The sequence below is a fragment of the Anopheles marshallii genome, chromosome X (genome assembly GCF_943734725.1).
Source record: "Anopheles marshallii chromosome X, idAnoMarsDA_429_01, whole genome shotgun sequence".
Taxonomy (NCBI): Eukaryota; Metazoa; Arthropoda; class Insecta; order Diptera; family Culicidae; genus Anopheles; species Anopheles marshallii.
In genome coordinates this window covers 9,793,815-9,815,854 of record NC_071325.1, presented here as the reverse complement: position 1 = coordinate 9,815,854, position 22,040 = coordinate 9,793,815, and the positions used below count along the sequence as shown (strand labels likewise).

The 22,040-nt window shown below is 46.5% G+C and overlaps 1 protein-coding gene across 1 annotated transcript in view; it reads left to right on the top strand.

Annotated features, from left to right (window-relative positions):
- LOC128712852 (uncharacterized) overlaps nt 1–22,040 on the top strand; it is a 40,406-nt gene that overhangs the window by 4,777 nt on the left and 13,589 nt on the right. The gene's annotated exons all lie outside the window — the stretch shown is intronic.

Genomic DNA, 22,040 nt, shown 5'->3' with positions numbered 1-22,040 from the left:
ATTTTCCCAAAATTTGTGTTTCAATTGACCGATTTATTTATGTTTATTTATGTCCAAATTGTCTGCCACTTGGGGTTACTTACTGTTTGATTTCTTTGAAGGCTCGTAAAGCCTCCGAGCAATTGCGTTCGAATTGCATGTCCGTAAAGATATTTCTTATGCCCTAAAGGCGTGGTGCCGTACCGTGATGCCCGGAATCTGGAACGTAGCTATACCTCCTGGCGGGTAAACGAATATAACTCAGGGCTATCATCGCGACGGAGGACGATTTGCACCTTTTTACCCGCGACGCTTACCAAGTGGGCTTGGTGCCACCGCTGCCTAGATTGACGATGCGAACTTGTGTGGGGTCTGTGTGCATTTGTTATCTATTTTCCAATTTGTTTACCAATCCATCGGGGAAGGGGGAAGCTCGTCCAGTTGCAAAATGTCCAGCTTTGGCGGATAGTGCGCCGAAGCGCAAGGCGTTAATGGGCAAGTTTGAGCCGCTGGAATGTTTTCAAACAAGCTTAGAAGCCCATCGGTCAGAAGCTTTCTATTTGCCGTTTTACCGACATTTCCCTCAACGTGTCCTTCGCGCCCTTATTTTTCTGTTGTGGTGAGGGGAAAGGGGAGGGGTGGGGGGGGGGGGGGGGGGTTGCAAGCGTCGGAATGGAGGCGTAGCGTGTGGAGGCATTTGGAGGTGGTAAGCTTTATTTATTTATTTTGCCGTTGTCCATGCCGAGGTATATTTGCTCACCCGACCACTATCGCCCTCCGGATGCCTTTCGCGCGCGTGTGTATGTGTGTGTGTGTGTGTGTGAGCCTTGGTTGGTTTTTTTCGTAGAAATTTTTCACTATTTAACATTTCTTTCCTTCCCCTCCTCCACAGCCGCATTCACACACACACACACACGCACAATATGAAGGGATTTAAAGGGAGGGGAATATGGGGGAAGGGTGTGGGGGGGAGGGGTGGGAGGTTAGAGAAAAGAAACGGAAGTGTTAAAACGATTGTCCGATTGCGCTGCGCGTCGTAAAGCATAAATCAAACAAACGAGAACCATAACTGGACATTGGACCAGCCGAACAGAGCCCCCCGGGGGGGGGTGGATGGGGGGCGGGCCGGGTGCGTCATGAATGGGGTAAATGGGTGGAAGGTAAGGGCGGCTAGGTAACACATAGCATCCTCGCTAACCGCACGCCAAACGAAAAGATAAAAATTAAATCCCGCGCCTAGCGCGCCCATCCAACACGCCGGGCCCAGGCCACGGAGGTGCTATAAAATGTTAGGTATTCAAATTTTATGCATCAATTGGTGTCAGTCTGTAAATTGATTCTCCCGCCGTTTGCCCGCCGAGATATGTACGCGTTTTTCACGAAACCCACCCTCGCCCAACGTTTATCGTTATATTTCTGTTTTGGGTGTTCTGCTCGCTCGCCCGTGTTACGCCGGAGTGTTGCCGAGCCGTTTAGGCGATGGTGGTGTGTGCCGGAGGCTTTGGGAAGGTGGAATTTTTATGGTACCTGCTGTTAGCGTATACCGCTTTAGCTGGTTTCTCTCTTTGTTTTACGGCGGTGAAAAAGATCGCGAACGCGTTTGATGTTACGGGGGCACGAATGTAGGACAGTGGCGGGATGATTCTGGCTCAAGAAAAAAAAAGCCCCCCCTTAATCGATTCTTAACTGATACCCGCAAGATCTAATCTGATACCTGGAAAGACTGAAGTAGTCGGAAGCGGCGAACCCTATCTGCCCTTTTGATGAGATCGTCGCGACTTCCCTTTAGCACCCAAACGAACCGATCGATAGTGGCGAGTTTGTTATCGGCGACCAAAGAGTCGGAGTGGCCACGTGCCAACATATAAAAAAAAGCAAGAAGCGCCTTTAATAGATATGTCTTCGCCTATCGCCGGTTGCTCCTAAAGCCGTTAAAAAAAAACAGACACACCTGTTTGCACAGGGGTAACTCAACGTGCAAATCGCGACTGCGCAAACAGATCAGATTTGCTCACACTTTGCGTAAAAGGGAGTTTTAATTCCCGGTGAAAGCCGTTCGGGACTCCACGCGTTGGTGGACATAGCCGTTGCAGAAGAATCTCCCGTTTTTTTTTTCGGGTGCATTGGCCACTGCAGCTCTTTAGGGTGGTCCAGCGGCGCTCTGCCCTCAATCAAGCTTGTGGAACTTGGAGTTCCAGAGTTCCCCTCCGGGTGCTTCAGGATGACAGCCTCAAGCACCCTGTTGGTGAAGGGGAATAAAGAGAGCTCCACTTGTCCCGATGGGTTGGAGTTTAAACTTATGGTGGCATTTGTCCAATCGCGATACAGCAGCGGTGCTCCAGGTGACCGACCGAGAAGGTTCAATTTGTTAATAGTTGCTCCAGAATTGGAGATTCTTTCGCGTACGACAGTGTGGTTGATGGGAAAAACATTACTGTTGAAACGAAGCAACCTGCACACGGTACTGTTGCGGCCCTAGAGCAGCTTTAACATCTTCGCCCGTTGGCGGGGAACGTTGGGAAGCGAGAGTCGTCGTCGGCCGATTGCAATGCCCCGCGCGTAAGATGAGAAAGATCAAACGATCCAGCAAAAGGGTGTTTAGCACCTTTCCGCTAAACGGCCAGCGGTGTGCGCAACTGGCAAGATGTATTTAAATTTTAGATTCTTTTCCCCACCACCGCCCCTGCCGGGGTGTAACACACCCCCCACCGATCACCGTTTATGGCACCACAGAGGGATTATTGCGATATCGGGCTCGGGGTTGCCGCGGGACGGTGCGCTCACTTGGACGCAGGACTTCACTTTCTCTTGCCGGCGATAGAATTCGAGATTTCGTGTTGGTTACACGAGCGTATCAACTTTCCAAGCTGTCCGTCTCGGCGATCACTTTCGTGAGACGTCAAATGCATTTTCCAACGGTTTTGTGCGCAACCCCCTAGTCAGGCTCAGTTATTTTTTTCTTACCAGCACTGCCGCAATGGAAAGCCGTGAGAACACGTATTGTAAAACAAACACCGCATCGAATCGGTGCGTTGCGGCAAGCTTCTGGACGTCTAGGCTGCTCACACTCGGGCAGCAGATAGCAACGCTACGCATCGTAGGAATTATTTCTACCAAAACGAAAGCTCATTAAAGTGATGCAGAAAATTACGCGCCGCTCGAACGCTACCGCACCGTTAACCGGCGGGCAAACCGAAAACATTCGCCGCATCCTTCGTTGCGTTGGTAATTTCCTTGTAAACATTGTGGGTGCAATCGACCAAACCACTTTTTTACACTTCATCAGCGCGAACGAATTAGACGTACCGGGCGCAGAACACTGGTTGGTGGACTTTCCTTTCCTTTTTTTTTTGTTCCTTTCGGGTTGTTTGGGAGGTTGTGGTTGGAACACACTTGGAAGCTATTAAAATACGTAGCAAGCCCCCGAGCGGTGTGTTTTACGGCCAACCGTGACGAGGATGGTTTATGGAGGTTTTTTTTTCTTCTTCGGGTTTGTCACTTGTCTCCGGTGGTTCTTTTTCGATCAGTTGGGCCAATTCGTTCTTCGTGAAGCTAACAAAATGATGCTGCACGGTGAGACATTGTTGGTGTATTGTGTACCGGGTGTATACGATATTCTAAGGAAATCGCGCTGTATTGTCGCAGCCTAACTTGCTGCTTGTTTCGCATCCTAAATATAGCATTAGGACAGAGGCTGGTAGAATATTGTCCTGTTGTAGGAGTTCTCTAAGCCTGCCACGGTTGAGCACCGTCGTCTACCAATCTAATACCTCCTAGGGTATATGGCCATGAGATTCCGACCCTATTGTTCTGCAGAGTAACTAGGGAAGGCCCAGGAAACTTCTTCAACTTTTAGTACACCTGATGGTCAGGACTCCCCAGTCATACAGGAGGATAATCTCGCAGAAGAAGAAGAAGAAGAAGAGGAAGAAGAAGAAGAAGAAGAACAAGAAGAAGAAGAATTTAATACCCAGTCCGTTCTGACCACTCCATAACGATGTGGACCACGCTTCTTCTAAATATGTTGAAGACCCAAAACGACTCTACGGGGTGGGTCGTCCGGTGTCATTCTCATGACATGGCCAACCCACCGAAGCCTTTCGAGTCTAATTGTACGATAGTGAGTTCACCAGTTCTTGATTGTAGCGACTCTTCCATAGGCCTACCACTGGGGTGGGGTGATCACCTAGCAGAATGATGAAGAAGAAAAAGACGAAGAAAAAGAAGAAGAAGAAGAATTTAATACCCAGTCCGTTCTGATCACTCTATATCGATGTGGACCACGCTTCTTCTAAATATGTTGAAGACCTAAAGGGACTCTACGGGGTGGGTCGTCCGGTGTCATTCTCATGACATGACCAAACCACCGAAGCCTTTCGAGTCTAATTGTATGATAGTGAGTTCACCGTACAGCTCGTAGAGTTCTTGATTGTAGCGACTCTTCCATAGGCCTTCCACACATACCGGGGCCAAAAAACTCCTTCTGAGCATCTTGTGAGTGTTTTTAGGTCCAATCAGCCTTACACACACATTGTGTCAGAAATATATAAGTTCGATATAGTCCCAGCTTCGTTCTTGGTGACAGGTGTTCTGAGTAGCGAAGTTTCTTCAGGCTTTAGAAAGACCGGTTGGCAGTCGGAACTCTAGCGCTGTTGTCAGAACTGACCCAAGATGAGTGAAATTTTGGAAGACTTCAATGGTGTAAGTTTGCAGGGCCGCTGATAGTGGCAACATTAATTAACCACGTCAATCTTAGAATATGTATAGAAGTGTCAAATTTAACAATTGATGTCTAATGCTTTTCAAACTTTATCAAATTATCCGGTGGATGTGTTATTCTTCATGCTTTTTTTTATGAGTCTACTGTCTAAACCTTCTAGCCATGGGCTTTCGAGATAGACAGGTCACCGAGCTGTTGGGCAGGGAGCGAACGGAATGGGAACCGCAAAGGAGCATTACTTATGCTCCAGAATATTAGACGGGCGGTGCTTAGAATTTGCGCCCCTCCGCTCTTGAATCCTCAATATTCCGGACCTGTCAACACAACCGTTGGCGGCAATTTAGCAGCATAAACACGAGATGAAACACGCTATGCAAACGTACACACACACACACACACACACACCCATACTTAAGCATGAAGAGGAAAAGCATGTAAACAACGATTAGATTGCACATTTCGGACCACGGCGCGGTGTAGATCGGACCGCGATCAATCCTATCCGCCCGACTTCAAACGCTGTAATAGCTGGTAGGCTAGTTGGCGTGCGGCAGACTTGGTGAAGCACCCTCCCGGGACGGGGGTTGGAAGATACGGAGGAACCCTTTTTTTCTACTGCTCGCTTTTCGCTAAATCCCTTTCGTCCCCACGGCAGATAGCGAAGCGGGCGAGCGATCGCGAGCGCGCGCGCGCGCTTGAGTTGATTTCATTTCATTTGATTTTATTTTATCTTGCCGGCCCGATCGATGGACGGAACCATCGGGACGCCGGCTTTAACAGGGTCTGGGACGTTCCCTTGCGCACGGCCGGCTTTGACTTGACGCACGTGTAGATGCCGGGACGGAGTGGCCGTTGTGGATTAAGCAGAATGAGCAACAGAACGATGTAGAAAGGGAAGAAAAAAAAAATCACTCGCACTTAAGATTCTCCATTGCGATGATGATTGCACCGCCGGGTCCGTTGTGGGTGGGCGCAAAAAAAAAACCAAACCCCAAAGACAAAGAAACAGATATTAGTTGTAAGGAAGAGAGAGCGAGAGAGAGAGGAAAAGGAAGAAGAAACGAGCTAAATGAGCAAGAGAGGTTAACAAAAAGTGAAAGACAAGAATTTAATTAGATCAACATTTTTCGCCCAATCGGTCAATCGGGGCCCCGGTACTTGTCGGCATTATTATTTCCCTTTAGCATGCATCGCTTTCCACCTCATCTTAACATCCCCAGCGCAACTCGAGAGGTTTACCGGGGGGGGAGAAGGAGAGGTGCCCCCGGCAACGGCGGTACGCTTCGCTTTTTTTCCCATCAAACCCTTTCGGCAGACAGTGGAGAACCCGCTGTCGGACGTCACGAGTTGCCCCGCCGTGGGCCGGATCTTCACCATCCGGTCGAGTAGTGTCGCCGCTCTTTGTCTTGTCTTTGCGCTATTAAACTAGTCATCTTGCTGACGTGGAGATCGGCACCAGAAGCGACCAGAATCGTTTGTTGAATAACCTCAACACACAACTCACAGTACTTGAAGTGAACCAGATGATAATGCTTGGAGACGAAAACATCTTTGCATAATGTGCTATCGAACCCTGTTGCAAAGTTACATTGACCTTGACTGACTTGTTTTTAATACACCTGTTATGTTTTTAACCACATATAAAATGCAATTTCATTTCATTTCTGCCTCACAGACAAATCGGTCTCCAAAACCATTGCACCATAACAAGAAATTCCATGTGGCGCTTCGCATATCATATCGAATTTCCCACAGTGCCAGGCCGGACGGATGGTTGGAATTATCCAATTATTTCTTGCTGTTGCAAGTTCTTCGAGGAATTCGATTGGAACTCCATTAGAATTCGACTCCATTAGATGCTCTTGGATGTTAAAGTTATCAATTATTTAATTGTGCCTTAAATAGCCATCGTTGAAAGTACAAAAGTTAGGTCTCTGATGGTGTTGATCAGAGCAGGTTATGAACCTGATATAGTCCAAATTTCTTCAATGTAGCTAAATTCATTGCCGAACAGTAAACGGTAAAGAATACTAGGAGCAGACTTGATATGCAAGATTATGGGCGAAAAAGGGCGTAATTATTGCAAGTTCTTCGGGATATTCGATTGAAACTCCATTAGAATTCGACTCCAATAGACGCGCTTGGATGTTCCAGTTATCAATTAGTTACTGCACTAGTAGCCTACGTTGAAAGTACAACAGTTGGGTCTCTGATGGCGTTGATCAGAGCAGTTTATGAACATTCCATATCAGGTCCAAATTTCTTTAATTTAGCTAAATTCATTGCCGAGCTGCTAAAAACAAGAGTTCTAAGAGCAAGCTCGTTATGCGAGATTATGCTCGTAAAAGGGGGCAATGTTTTTGTAACATTCCAAACTTCTTGTCGTATGATGTGCTTGGCTTTTGAAGCAAATCAGGTACTATACCTTCGTTTGATGTCTTCATATGACTGGAACAGACTGGTGTTTTGATAGTCTAATGTCTACAGAATTCATTGGAATTGGGTAGAATTCCTCATTGTGGGACGAAGTAGTTATTTGGGCCACTCTTTGAGTCATCTGATGTAGAATAAGAATTCTTATTCTCAATGAATTTAATTCAAACTCCATTATTTAACGACTTCCAGAAGCATATCAGTAGTGTCACACAGGGTTTTCCATAGGATTCCAGGAATTTTAGATTATTTTTCAATTAAAGAAGTAAGAAAATAACAGCATCGTTAAACTTCTAGTACACGTTAAACAAAAACACTTTAAGGAACTTCGTAAAGAATATTTTATCCCTCAATAATAACTCACTTCTGTCAACCAGTGTCGCGCAATCCTCAACGCAGATTTCGTTTATTTTATTTTCTGTTTTGTTTTGGGATCTGTGGCCTAAATGTGGAACAAACACAAATTTACTCGAGAAACAGAAAAGGCTTCCGGGCGGTAAGGATACTGTGCGAGGGAGTTTCCTACAAAAAAAATATACCATTTCCAGCAACCCACGTCCCACCGGCCATCAACGGACGGTAATGATGTGGCGTTTTATAGGCTGATTATAACTAATGGCCGGTACAAGCTGGTGGGCAGCTTCCGCGGACACGCGTGCCCCATTGTCCGGAAATGATGCGATAAACATACCGTTTACTTCTCGCTCTGCAGTTGCGATTTACCACTAGACGGGCAAACTGGACGATTTTACAGCCGGGCGATTCTTTCCGAATGGGAGGAAGAATGACACAGTGCCACAGCGCGATCACCGGTCACGAAGCGGGATGATACAGCACAATGGGGTCGGGCATAGCTGTGGCGATGATCGATTATTGGGGCGCTTCGAGGGTCTAGTCATGCTAGCCGAGTGCCGCGTGCCGCGTGCCGGATCGTCTGTGGGGGCTTGGTTGCGGTTTGGTTGAAACTCGCTCAGAATTCCCCATCCTTTTGTCTCGTACTCCAAAATTTCACCCAGATTGCGGTCGCGGTGCCTTCATACGAAACGGAGAAATGCGAAAATGTTCCGATCGAACAGTCGATGTCGAAGGTTATTAGTGTGATTGCATTCCTTCGCATCGTTCGAAACCTTATTCGGTGTGCTTGTAGGCACACCATTCAATTAAACCTCGTTGAACCGTTGGCACGCATCTCCCCTCCGGTCTGTAGTTGAAACAATCTGTAATGTGCCCGATTTTCTTCGCCTTCCCGTGCGCAGGACTAAGGCAGGGAGTAGGTATATAAATTTCATACTTTATGTGTAAAACGCCCACAGACAGAAGCGGACCGTAAACGGTTGACACCGCTGGCACGGTACCCTGCAGGCAGTAATGGAAAAAAAAAACACTTGAACGCCGACCACCGATAGCCGGCATCGCCGAAAGGCGTCCGGTTACATTCGCCGAAGGGATGATGCAACGAATCAATGATTTCTGTGACATTGTCCTGCCCTGTGCCGCTATCCGTTCCCTGATCTCCGATGACACTCGAAACAGCGTCCGTATGGCTCTGGGCGATGCCACGGCTAGAACGCCATTGAGGATATGATTTCAATTACTTTCACCACACCGCTGAACAATTTCTCCTAACGGCTCGTAACCGCTGCTGGGAAACGATTTCCAGACGTGAAGATGTTTTTCATTTCTTTTTTGTATAGAACATCCTAAAAGAAAATTCCTCTTGCGTATGGTTCAATACTGCTCGGTTGTGTGAGGCATACATAGCAGGTAAGGATGTGTCAGCAACCACCGTGCATGTCATGCTGCGATACCCCACGTTGATGCAAATTGAAGGAAAAATAACAATACGGGCTAAAAACCGAAATCGCTTTTACACTGTGTTCCATAAAAATAATCTCGATCAATAGTGAACCTTTCGAAAATAACGTTCTCGAATCTCAAGAATTACACCTTTTAGACGTTCTGTTAAGGGTTTTCAATCGCAAAAATTTCCTTAATTAGTTTCTAAAATATATTTTTTTATTATTTACTTATCGCAATGACATTAAAAGTACGCTTACTAATTTTGTATAGTCAATTTAATCCGTTCCAGAGTTTTTTTTATTATGTGGGATGTACTGTTTTTTTTTATTACAATTTATATGAAAAGTTGAAAATGTACCCAGAAAATTCGAACATAAAGAAATAGAGTTTAACTAGTGCAAGTCATTACGCTCGTTGAGGCTCTGCTTTAGTCCGCTACGGGCAATCCTCCGTGCGCAAAACTGACTATCCAGTTACGGGTAAAAAAACCACAGAAAGCAAGAAATGGCAGCCCTCTTGAGGTTGTTGTGCCTCAAGCAGGAAAAAGAAAAAGAAGACCTCTATAACTTCTTCGAAAAGGATCGTTATAAGCTCTTCAGCATTATTATATCCAATATTCCTTAACTATATTGATAATACGGCAAATGCCGTCATCATGAAATAAATAAATAAATACAATAAATAAATAAATTCTTTAACTATAGGACACCGTCACAAGTTCATTAACAGCTATAATATTTTGTGGCCTTAGTCTAGGCATTTTCTGGACAATCGAGTGTAGAGTTCAGTATAGTTTGTACATTTATTATCGTCCCGTTCAATGGTTGGTTCGCAACTAACTCTCTCTTCTTCTTGAGACTTACTCCTCTCACCCATACATGCTACGTTCCTGCATTAAGGACATGTAAAATTTTCTTGAATATTTCGACCACAATAAAAAATAATTAATTAAATTTAAAAAAAAAAATTAATTAGATTTAAAAATCTATTAAAAATAAAAAGAAATTTCGAATAAAAAAAGAGTTCCAGAGAGCTTTTATTAATTAATTTTTTTTTTTTTTTTGTTATGAGAGATTTAATTGTAATTTTTATTGTAATATTTTATTAATATTTTAGCATCATTTTCTTGTTTTGAGAAATTAAATTGAAGCGAATTTCTTAAGCGAAGCAAGCATCTAGAGGTTTTATAAAATTGTCATGAAGAAACGAAAACGATGTGCCATAATTATCGCACATACTGTAGCAGCGGTACGGTGGTACTTAATGCGAACCGCCCAGCCTTGTCGGATTTGTGCTACGAAAGGTGCTAAGTGCCGACACTCCTACCCAGCTGGCTGGTCGCCCTTGTGCCCGGCGTACCGTGGCCCAAGTTTTGGCACAAATCTATATTTATTTATGCGCTCGGCAAAATTCGCATCCGTCCAACTGTTGCATTACGCGGTGGCAAACCAAGGGACGGCGAAAGACCGATAATTAGCGTAAAGTGCATGCGACAAACCGCTTGCAATGGAACGCATCAAACGTGGCGACACCCGGGCCATAATTCAATTAGTAAACACCGATCTCTCGAACTTCTCCACCCATTCGCTTTAGCAGGTTGTTTTTTTTTATTATTATTATTAGCCTCGCTATCCTTCGCAGGGACGCTGGCAGGCACGCATTATTGCACCGTTCCAACCAACGCGTCCTAAAGCCTCCCAAGTCGCGGACGTTTGATGCGGAACTCCCCCTGGCTCACGGCTAGGGTTCGGTTCACATTTTGAGCAGGTGTCGGATGCGGAATGTTGCATACCGCTTTCTACCGGGCTTTGCTGATTTTCTTCAAACATTAACGCGCCTGCGGAAGGTTTCGCCGGCAGGACGGTAGCACCGCTAGGGCTGAAACCAAGCACCCTCCCCCTTGTGCGTGCGCGTGTGTGCCGAGCGGTCGGCTTGTTTGTTCGTGCACGTCAATACATTTCGCCTATGATCTCCCGACACTTCCGCCCCAAGCCGTCAGCGTACAGCCGCGGCACAGCACTAGAGCATGGCCTTATTCGTTTGTTTGGTTTGTGCTCTGTTTAGCTACATCCACCCGATCTCTGCAGCGGGTTAATTTTGACAGTCTCATAGGTTCTGTACAATTTCCTGCTTTCGGAATATCTTAACTTAGGCTATTGTAATCTTTTTTTTTTGTATAATTCTGCTTATTGGGATGTGTGTCGTACACAAGCAAAGGTTATTTTAATAGGCCGGCTCTGCTGTACATTTCTTGAAGTACACGAAGGAACGAAGCTTTCCATCATGTGACGGGAGCTTAACCTGATCGTTGGCGCTTGATTTCGGCCATCCATCGTCTCACCTCCCATAATCACAACACCAAACCCCCCACGTATACTGTGCGGTACTTGGTGCGATGCTGTGCAATAACCTTTCGGATCGTGGTTTGGTAGATATTTGTACGCCCGTCATCGCTTCCAGCCGGTTACATTTGCCGAAGCACCCAGCGCACCATCTTTCCGTTGCGCTAGAGTAATACCTGCCCCTGTCAGCTTACGACCCCTGCCCGAACCCCCCACGGGTGTCCTCCTTAACCGTTCCATTCTTTCGCTCGTCTTGCCGGTTCCGGTACGCTAGTGACGCGTGATATGCCGAAATGTGACGAAAATATAGCTCACAGCGCCACAACACCTACACCCGGCCCTTCGCCCTCCGGCCACGCTCATCCGCAAGGGTGGAACTTTTTCCCACACCGCTGGGAAATAAACTTTGATCACCGTTTTGTCGACGCCGACCGGGTCCCGGTTCCGACCGGCGCCCTGCGTGTTCGTCGGTCTTGCCGGCAAACAAACAACAAGTAGCTCACAAATTGCGTAATTCAGATGCAAATTCAAACAAATACAACCACACACACACACACGCGCGCGCACGCAACCCATCGGACGCTTCTGACAGATCCAACCACAGGCACATCGTGGTGTCGGTGGCATTTTTTTTTTCGTTGATTTCCCTCCTTCGCCCCATCCTTCCACTCTCCACCCACGCGCAATGGTGGCGCTTCGAAGAGGAGCAACAGCTCTCGGACTGGTCTGAACATTTCTTCAACGAACATTTCCTGGCCGCCGGCTTCTAAACGGGCTTTCGCTGGAGTAAAACGAAGGAGGGGGGGGGGGGAGTTGATGGGGCAAGACTTTATTAGTTTTAGTTAGTTTGTTAAATGGTTCTAGCCGCGTGTTTGCCGACACAACCAACAAAAGGTCGAATTTCGACGGTAGCGGAGGCATGGGCTAAAATGTCTTGCTTTACGAGCAATTATACAAAGCAAAACAAACGGTGAAGTGTCAGATCAAACAGTAACACGGTGAAAATCGTTTTCCAGCCTGCTTTTCACCGCCGCGGAAGATTTAGCACAATTTGGATGCCGGGGGCTGTTGTTGAATCTTCAAGGTTTTCGGGTTGAATTGATGTTTGAAGCTGTGCAAGTTTTATTGCTGCTGATACGATGGATAACCTGTAGAGAAGGGCGTAATATACCAAGTGCTCGTTACATCAAGTGCTGGGGATTGATAGGAATCTTAGAATATAAAACGTATTTGACACGACTCGAACAGTCATCTATTGCATCTAATAAATCTCCTTAGTCTACACTAAAACACCGATTGCCTAGCTTCTAGCGCGACGAACTCCAACTCGGCAACCGGACAACTACATCTCACAGATTATTGGCAGCATTTCAGAATTATCGTACTTAATAGAATAAGAGAATCTATCAGATCACTCATAGGGATATTAGACATTAATAGTAAGCCTTCAAGGTACTTCCGAGGATTCCTCAAACAGTCACATTGTTTACTCTTGGATAGTGTGTTAGGCTTATAAGACTCTCTACACTGTACCAACTCCAGCTAATAAGACCCTTCCAATAGAGAGAGCTGAAAAATTGAGGATCAAGAGCTGGATCATTCTGATTCACTGAAATAAAATTGTAAATACTTAGCATCTGATAGCGCGACGAACTTCAACTTGGCAACTTGACAACTACATCTCACAGATTATTGGCAGCATGTCAGAATTAGCCTACCTAATAGAGTAATAGAACCTACTACCAGATCATTCGTAAAAATATTAGACATTAGTAGTAGGCATTCAAGGTACTTCAGAAGATTCCTCAATGAGACACATTGTGAGCTCTTGGTTATTAAGACTCCCTACACTGTACCAACTCCAGCTAATGAGACTCTTCCAATATAAAGAGCTAAAGAATCGGGGTTCAAGAGCTGGAACATACTGATCAAGCACTTGGTTATTAAGACTTCCTACATTGTACCAACTCCAGGTAATGAGACTCTTCCAATATAAAGAGCTAAAGAATCGGAGTTCAAGAGCTGGGACATTCTGGTCTAACTCTTGATTGGTAAGACTCCCTACACTGTACCAGCTAATGACACCCTCCCAACACAGAGAGCTAAAGAATCGAGGATGAAGAGCTGGGAATCATTCTGATTCACTGCAACAAAATCCATTTTGACGCGGAGTAACAAAAGCTACATAAATTCTAAGCATCTCATGCAGGTTGAAGTCCCCCAAAGAAGTGTTGCTCTGGTCCAGTTCACATCAAGTTGCACAACAGCTCGAAGCGCTCCTTCCGTTCTACGTGCTTTGCTTTCTTTCTGAGTTATTTCTACACCGCGCCGGAAGCGTCGATTGTCAATATGATTGTTTGCCGATACATATTTACTTTCAACTGAACCGGTACGCATGTGTGTGCCTGTTTTCTGTGTCTTTTTTCGATCGTTCATCATCTCGTTTCAGGCTTCCGAACAAAAAAAAAAACAACATAACAGACATAACTACGCGGAGAGCACACGATGGCAGCAAAGATGTTTGGAGGTGGCGTGTCCCAACCCGGCACCCGCGCCTCCAGGCAGTACGCACATCCAGGAATGGAGTTGTAATATTTCAAAACGCGTCGCGGCCGATACCTTCGGATACGCCCGGCGACCGAAAGTGGGTAAGATACCGTTTCCCGGGCATTCCGCCAGAAGGTACACCGGTCGTAAAAATCCATACCGAAAGCGCCATAGGGAAGGGGATGGACCTCGGGAAGCAGTGTTTATGAATTTCAAATGAGCTGTTTAACAAACGCAAGCACCGCTCCGGGCGGACGGGCGAGACGGTATGGCCAAATTAAAACGCGTGAACATTGCGTTCGGTGCTGTCGGTGAGAATAGCGAAGCGACGAGAAATGTCCGCTTTCGATGTGCCATCGGGGAAGCGTAAAATCGATGTGAGTAAGTAGTGGCCAATGTGTCATCTTACCGGCCACGGGAACCCAACGGGAAGGTGGGGTTGTGGGGTGTTTTTCTCACCATTAATTTCCTTCTTCCAGCTTAATCCTCATCTGCTTTGTAGGTCGCAAGAAGGTTTTTTTTGTCTCTTTTCCCCCCGTAGTTCCTGCCCATCTAGCACGAGGGCGTTGAGGCAACAGGGGCAGGGTGTGTGCCGGTACGGGCTGCTTTATTGGCGGTGTGCTATAACACGGTTCGAAACGGTTTTACCTTTTTTTTACACATAATATTTCTGCCTTTGACATATAGTTTAATACATTTACTTTATTTTATTGCCTCTGTGTTGTCTCCGCGCTACGGGGCGCGCTAATGGCAGGGCATTCGCGGCAGCCCCGGGTTCGCTCGAAGATGGTTTGACGTCGGTGCGATCTGGTCCGCTTTCAATCCATGCAATGGGAGCCGTTGGTTGGAGGATTTTTCTGCTGCAAGCTCGCTTTAGTTTGCAGTTCGCTTTAGTGATGCCGGTTCAAGTATTCAGAATTTACTGGAAGAAGTTTCAGCAGTGAGTATTAAGCAAAGATATAAATATATCCCGCTAAAAGCTCTAGAAATGAAGTTCCTGGGATGTAAAGTGCTGCATCAGTTAAATTCCAAAAGTCCCTTGCTTTTGGGGCTCAGCTTACTGAGTATATTATTAGACGAAGAAAATTAATTTTAGCTTGCAAGAGCTTGCCAGATCCTTAGAATAGAATAAAAAATAGTGGTTGATGATTTATTTATTTATTTATTCATTTATGTATTTCTTTATTGATAACATAAGTCTGCCTTAAAGGCTAAAGAATATGACTTAATAACTAACATTAAGAGAAGGATAAGGAAGAGAGATCACGAAGACGAGTATAAAAAATTGAAAACGGGACATGATAGTCAAACAGATGCTAAGAGTTGTTAAATGCAATTTGCGCTCTGAGGAAAGGGTCATTCTGACCATAACGCGTGAGCCTGGTTGGAATATAGAGAGGAGGTCTAACATTAAGTGTAGGATAAGCTTAACTCCGCAGAGAAAAAAAGGGATGCAATAGAAGATTCTGATGTTGCAATATAATTATCCATCTGTAATTAAATTCAGCAGCTCTTACTTATTCCTAGCTGCCTTGTAGAATCATCATATCAACCCGGAAATGCTCCAAAGAAGAATTATTTTTGGTTAGTTTAGGGTGAATCACATCTGGCAATATACATTTTTTCGCTCAACTAAAGCTTTCACCGTCTCGACAATGTATGTTTGTACGTGTGGCTATAAATAGCAGAGCAACATTGAACATTCGTCTTTGAACCTTTGGCACCTGTGGAGCATTGCCATTATGCGGCTGCCTTTGGGGATGATTTGCTACAGAAGTTGGGGCTTTTCCAATATCGCAAACCCAAACAAAGGGGGAAGAAAACAAGAAAGAAAAAGGCCCACAACCATTTTGTGCAATCGCAATGGAGCCTCCGTCCTGGTGGAGGATTCCCACGGGGTGGTCTTCCAATATCCGGATCATGTAGATGCGAGGAAATGAAAGACACACAGTGGATGGGATGAGCGAACAGAATACCAAGTTATCGCTGGTGGAAAGCTCACGCAGAAAGGTGCTCCCACCGGGCAGTTTGTGGCTTATTTAAAGCATGGACATGAATGTGGAACAGATTTAATCATGCACCTGAGCGTATGTACCTCCGTGGACGGACAGATATCCGGACATCCCAATTATGTGACGTAGCACCATCGGAACACAAAGACCGCCTCCAAAGACCCAAAAGATTCTATAAGTAAGGGCGGAAAAGTTGCTTCTAATTAGCAGAATTTCTAGTCTTTGGTTCTTTGGTCTTTGGTCTTTGGAGCCTCAGTTGGTTTTGCGACCCAAGCTATCACGAAAAAAAGGAATACCTCAAGAAAGACCTCATACACATTCCAAGTGTTTTCGGATACTTGCTTTGGTCTGCATTCGGTGATAGGTCATAAGTTGTGCTGCTTTAAATAATAAGAAACAGCAGACAGCAAGAAAACAAACCACCAAGGGTATCAAACCCATCACCACTTGCTGCGAGTACGAGAAACACCCCAGACCTCAATATTTCCAATACGACGTGAAGTGCCGCTGAAAGGATGTTTGTTGGGTTTTTTTTTCCTTTTGCGTTTCCTTTTGCGCTTTTCCATTCCAGCACTTGTACCCACGGTATGACTGGTCGGTACCGAAGATTTTCACGCCCTCGTAACTCATTCACTCCCGTTTCATTGAACCAATATTTACAGGGGCAGGGCACGTTAACCCCGGGGTGGCCGGTGTCCGCATACGCGCAACAGTCTGCATGACGCTGCGCTGAGGTTTTGGTTTTATTGTTTTGCTTATTGATCTACGGGTAATGGTGTTGTGGTTACGAATAAACACAGGTAGATGATTCTGCAACACCTTTTATGCTACCTTTTAGGACGGTGTAATAATCGTTTTACCCAAAGCAAAGGATAATTAATTTTGGTAATGCAGGGCTTTGCAAAATCAATCCTCAAGTGCGACGAATGGGGTCGTAATCATGCTTTGTTGAAGCTCGAGAGACTGTCAGATCGCACTTGCACTCGTAGAAGACGCGTGTGACTAATACAGATAAAATGTGCAACCTATTCATTGCCCATCCCCGGGAAGTTTGCCTGTGTACCTCGCCAAATACCGATGACAGAAATCTGCCTGTATCGAGACTAACGGTGTGTGCTATGAGCGTATGCAAATGTGTTATAATAAAGCTACGATCACGCCGACCGCACACAGATGCACTACCCCGTCATGCATTGGTAGCCAACTCTGGAAAGGGCCCAGACTCGTACTGGTAGAGATGGTCAGGTTTTTTTTTTGCTTATTGTCCCACAGGAAGAAATGGGATCGGAAGGTGGATGGGAATGGACGGGGAGGAGAGGTAAAGAATAAAAAAATCAAAATTTACCACAAAACACACACAATCTCGCACAGGTTTCGGTATTGAAGAAAAGTGTCCACACTTGTGGCGTGTGGCATCTGCAACTACTAATGCGCTAATACTATAATAGAGCACTCATACTCTGTTTCGATCTCTCTCTCTCTCACACATTCGTATTAGAAAATGAATTTGAGCTTTACTAAGTGATTATAATGCGAACTGGACGGTGATGAACGTTTGGATCGTTTGGATGTGTTTGTTGCATCTTCGGGTGATTTGCTGCAGTGCGGCAGATTTGCGAGTGCTCCCGGGTGGTTTCCATCATCATCAAACCTCGAGTTCGAGGTCGACGATGATCACCATCGTCAGCTTTAATACCCTATCGCCGATACTATTCCCACCTACCTCCGCCACCTTTCCCCATCCGTCGCCGAATCACACCCACCACGCAGGCTCGCTGTGTGGCTCTGGATCTTGTCAGCGGTCTGCTGTCAACGCGCACCGCCACAAGTGTCGGAAGGTTTGGTGCCCTCGGACTCGCGTACGGGTGGAAGTATCGCGGCGGACGTGTATCGAGTGGTGGCCGGTGCGGGGGCCGTGCTTGAGTGCATGAAGTGCGGGAGACGGATCGGGATAAAATCAAATTTACGAAACATGTAAGCGTTGCCACCGACGCTGCCGACCGAGTGCTTTGCTTCGTTGGACACTTGCGCGTTCCAGCGTTCAGTGTCGGACGCGGCATCATGCTCCGTTCGGTGTGTGCGTGCGATGCTTAGATCATTTCGATCTTAGATCACACATTCCGACACTCGGTTACGTTCTAGATGATGTACGTTGAATCAAGCACAAGCCTCGGCAGCTGGATCAGACAATGTAGAAGAAGTAGACCAACCAATGCAACTCCACCGCCCAAGTAATGGCCAGGAGTCATCTGGTATCTGCTTCGATTGTGGTCTTCGATTCGAATCGTCTATATGCGTAATTTGCTGAACCTCCTATCGAGCTCATAGCCGAGACCACTATTGGCGAAGGGCAGTTGTTTTGGACGGAATGATTTGAAAGTCTGACTGCAGTTGCGCATCATACGTCACACGCGGGATTTACCCACATTAAGTGTCGTAGCTCATTTACTCTCGCTCGTTTCGGCTTATCGGCCGGCTTTAGCTCCAAGTGTAACTTTGATTGCATTTATTTTAATTACATTTGCATCGAGTTTTCCTTTTCTTCCGCCTCTTCTGCTCCATTCCATCGTTCGCTCCCGAGTGCATGCGGCTCGCGGAGTCGCGCATAATAATCAACAAAATTTTAATGTGCTGCCTCTTCCTTTGATGCTACCTTCCATGCCCTCGGGCCACCTAGCGCGTGCTATGCCCGTTTACTGGAAGTTAGACGCTTCGTGGCTGCACACAGCAGCATTACACCACCGCGAGCGCATAATGCGAGTACAAAATTCGAACGGACCGATCGCTGGGCTGCCGTTGCCCGTTTCCAAGAAACGTTAACGCGAAGCCAACCGTACGGGCACGAGATGCACCGAAGGGCTGGGTGCGGGGAGAGGGAATGCCACCCTACCGTACGGCGACCGGATGGTATACATCACGCCGAGCAGCAGCATCAAGCAGCAGAGAGGTCAAGGGACACACATCATAAATGCGCGCGGATTCTCACTCGTACGCTATGCACCCTGCGGCTACTCCACCTCCTGCGTGTGGTGCACCAATGCACAAGATGATGATGCTGTCTCTGTGGCTTTGTTGTGGCATCGTTTTGCATGTTTCGTGCGAGCAATTACTGGACTTACTGTGGGGGGGGGGCGTACTGAACATTTTATTTTCCTGTTTTGATTTGTTAAGGGGCATTTCTATCGGTGTGGTCCAATTTCCAAAGAGCTCTGATTGAATCTCTTCGACGGCTTGAGCAATAATGAACTTCAAGGATGACTGTTGAACTAAACAGGAAGGCTCTTAGGGACCCAAGTCTCGGTTTTGTTACTAATAGTCCTCTCAATCTTCTTCATTCTTCTTCTTCTTCTTATTGTCTATGCCTAACAAGGATCTCCAGGAAAGGATTCCGGTGAAGTACCGAGTAAGGTTATTAAGGTGTTTTGTTCCAATGCGCTGAATTTGCGCTGCAGAGCCCGAAGAGCGCATTCTAAAACAGATCACACCAGCGAGCAAAAGCGAGCTTCAATGGTAGCGGAGTTGCGAAGCTCTGTGGTCATTCTAAAGATAATGCCCAACATCTGGTTGACGCGACTGATGAGATTCATCCATGTGAGGTCTCAAGCAGAGAGGTTTTTCAATAAGTATTCCAAAGTAAGGAGTTGCTGTAGAAGTCGTTAGACACACTACTTCCAAGAATGGAGGGATAGGGTTGAATCAATAGGACCATCCTGATGAATTCCTGAAACCTGAATCCTGGTGATGACTTGGCTTCTATAATTTAGACACGAGACACCTTCCGGTCTTTGAAGGTAAGATCAGCCTGGTACTCAGAGTTGGTCAGCACTATGGCCACAATCAATGTTCAAAGTTAGGACGCTCCTCTTGGAAACCTCTTAATAGTCAATCAACTACAGCATCTTACACAACTGATTGCGTGATAACGTAGCAACCACAAAAAAAGGATATTAAAAATTCTTGCTGACTCAATCCAAGGCAGGACGTGTGGAGGCTTCTTCGAACCACTCATCACTTCATCCACTCCTCGCCCCCTCCCCTCCAAAACGAAGCATTCCAGAGATCATGGCAGCGGCTCGGTGTTATTATTAATGGTATTGCGGTTTAAACATCCCGGACCCCAGCAGCGACCAACGGTAGCCACGGCTCATTAACCTCTTAAATGCGATCCCTCGTACGTGCCGCGTCTTGGCATAACCCCGCGGTGACGGTCTGCTGACGCGTTCGATGATGTGCCCGCCCTGTGCGCTCTCCCTTCGCTCGCGGGCTACGATCGAGCCGCGTTCCTCGTTTCGCGTGGCTGCAATCTAAATGACTCACAGATTGCGATCCGTCGCCAAGCGCGTCGCCAGGAAGCGGAGAGTCGTCGAGCGAATCCCCTTCTGTTTGCGACGGCCCGAGCGATACCGATTTGCGGAGAGGCAAAACGAACGAATTTGTTTTTTGTTTTGTATATTGTTTTGTGCTGTTGTTTTGCATCCCACTTAGGGGTGTGTTGCTGGAGGCCCCAACCCCGGCGCACCACCTCTTGCGCCTCCCACGGCAGCGGATCTTAGACACCTAATTAAGAAATAACCTCGATCACTGCATGTACGCATTTTGCATCAGCTTCCGAGTGAAATTTCGCTCCAAATGTTCGTGCTGGTGTGGTCGGGCGAGCACGGGCACTGGGGGCCACAGCATAGCGAACGCTGCAAGCATACGGCACCTACACCGTGCGGGTGCATCAGCTTCAAAGAGTTTTGTTTGTTCCGTGCAGGCACGCGTGTTGTAGCGAATTCTGCACGCCCGTCCCCCGTTCAGGGGGCTATTAAACGCTAATGGATGATCACTGTCTCACTCACCGCTGCTAGAACGTGGAACGCGCGCCCGCAAAACTAAGGCGAAGGAGGATTGGTTCTCTTAATTATTTGTTTCATCTTCGATGTGCAATGCGGCGTGAAGTGGATGCGGGAAGAGGCGCTGTTTGATGTGCAGTACGATCTCCTCTGTGAGCGAACGTCTCGCGTGGAAGCCGCGTTGACTCGCTCGTAATAAGATTTTTAGACGAGACAGAGAGAGAGTGAGTGAGAAATTTCCCTTCAACAGTGACCAAACCATCAAGATGCGTTCCGTCTGCAGCTTCCTTCGTGCGTGGTTTTTTTTTTTTAGCGCGGCTTCTCACGCTTTCACGCGGGGCGATCTGTTTACAAATGCGAAACGGAAATGTGGCTGCAAACGGCACAAAACATACCCTCCCGTACCTCGAAGATCAAACGCATCTAGCGTCGCAGCGAAGGTGCACCACGGATGCAGGACGCAGTGCGCAAATAATAACCATTCCAAACAAGCACCAGCACCTTATCATCGCTGGGACTGTAAAAAAGGAAGAACAGTATCCTGGTGCGTGCCTGCCTCATACTATTTCGATCTGGTTTCTGCTGTTTTTGTTCCCTTTTTTTTTCGTTGCTGCACCATCGTTTGTTTCATATTATTTCGTAGAAAATTAGTTCTTATCGCTCGGGACCGGTTGTACATCTCGCTTTCTTTTTTTTGTGTGTGTATATATTTTTGCCTCATCGTCTTCCCGTAATGAGGTGTCGCCCGGCGAATGGCGCGACGTGTACGTGCAACGATTTCCGGTGCAATCTTCGCAGGAAGCGGACCGATTGAACGTGTCAAGGGTGGGCAATGGGGCGGGTTTGGGAATTTACATAGGAGGTGGAGTGGAATATATAAAATAATAAAACTACACACCGGCACCGGGAGGGGATATGGTACAAAGTGGCCGCGCGGACACATACACCCGCAATAAAATAAAAAAAAACGTGTTCCTCACCACCTCCACCACGCGTTTAGGGCGGTTTTGGTTTTGATTGCATCCAAACCCACCGTCGAACCGAAGTAGGTCGGATGGCTGGCACGGCTCGATGTTGATGCCTGCCCCAGGACGCGATAAAACAAACAAAACTAAAATGCGAAAAGGAAGTGAAGACCGCAGCCGCTTTGCCGTTTGTTTGGCATTGATGCTGTGTTTTCCTTCTATTTTTTTTTTAGGGTGGGGACATTTCTTTATCTCGGCATGTTCTGGTTTGAGGCTCACTGCGTTTAGGCGTTTGATTTTGCTGCTATTTAATCGCTGCGAGGTGTCGCAAGGTGTCCATCTCGATGGGTTGCTCATGGTTTATTTTAGAGTAGTATTCTTGATAATTAATCATTACCAATTGCGCA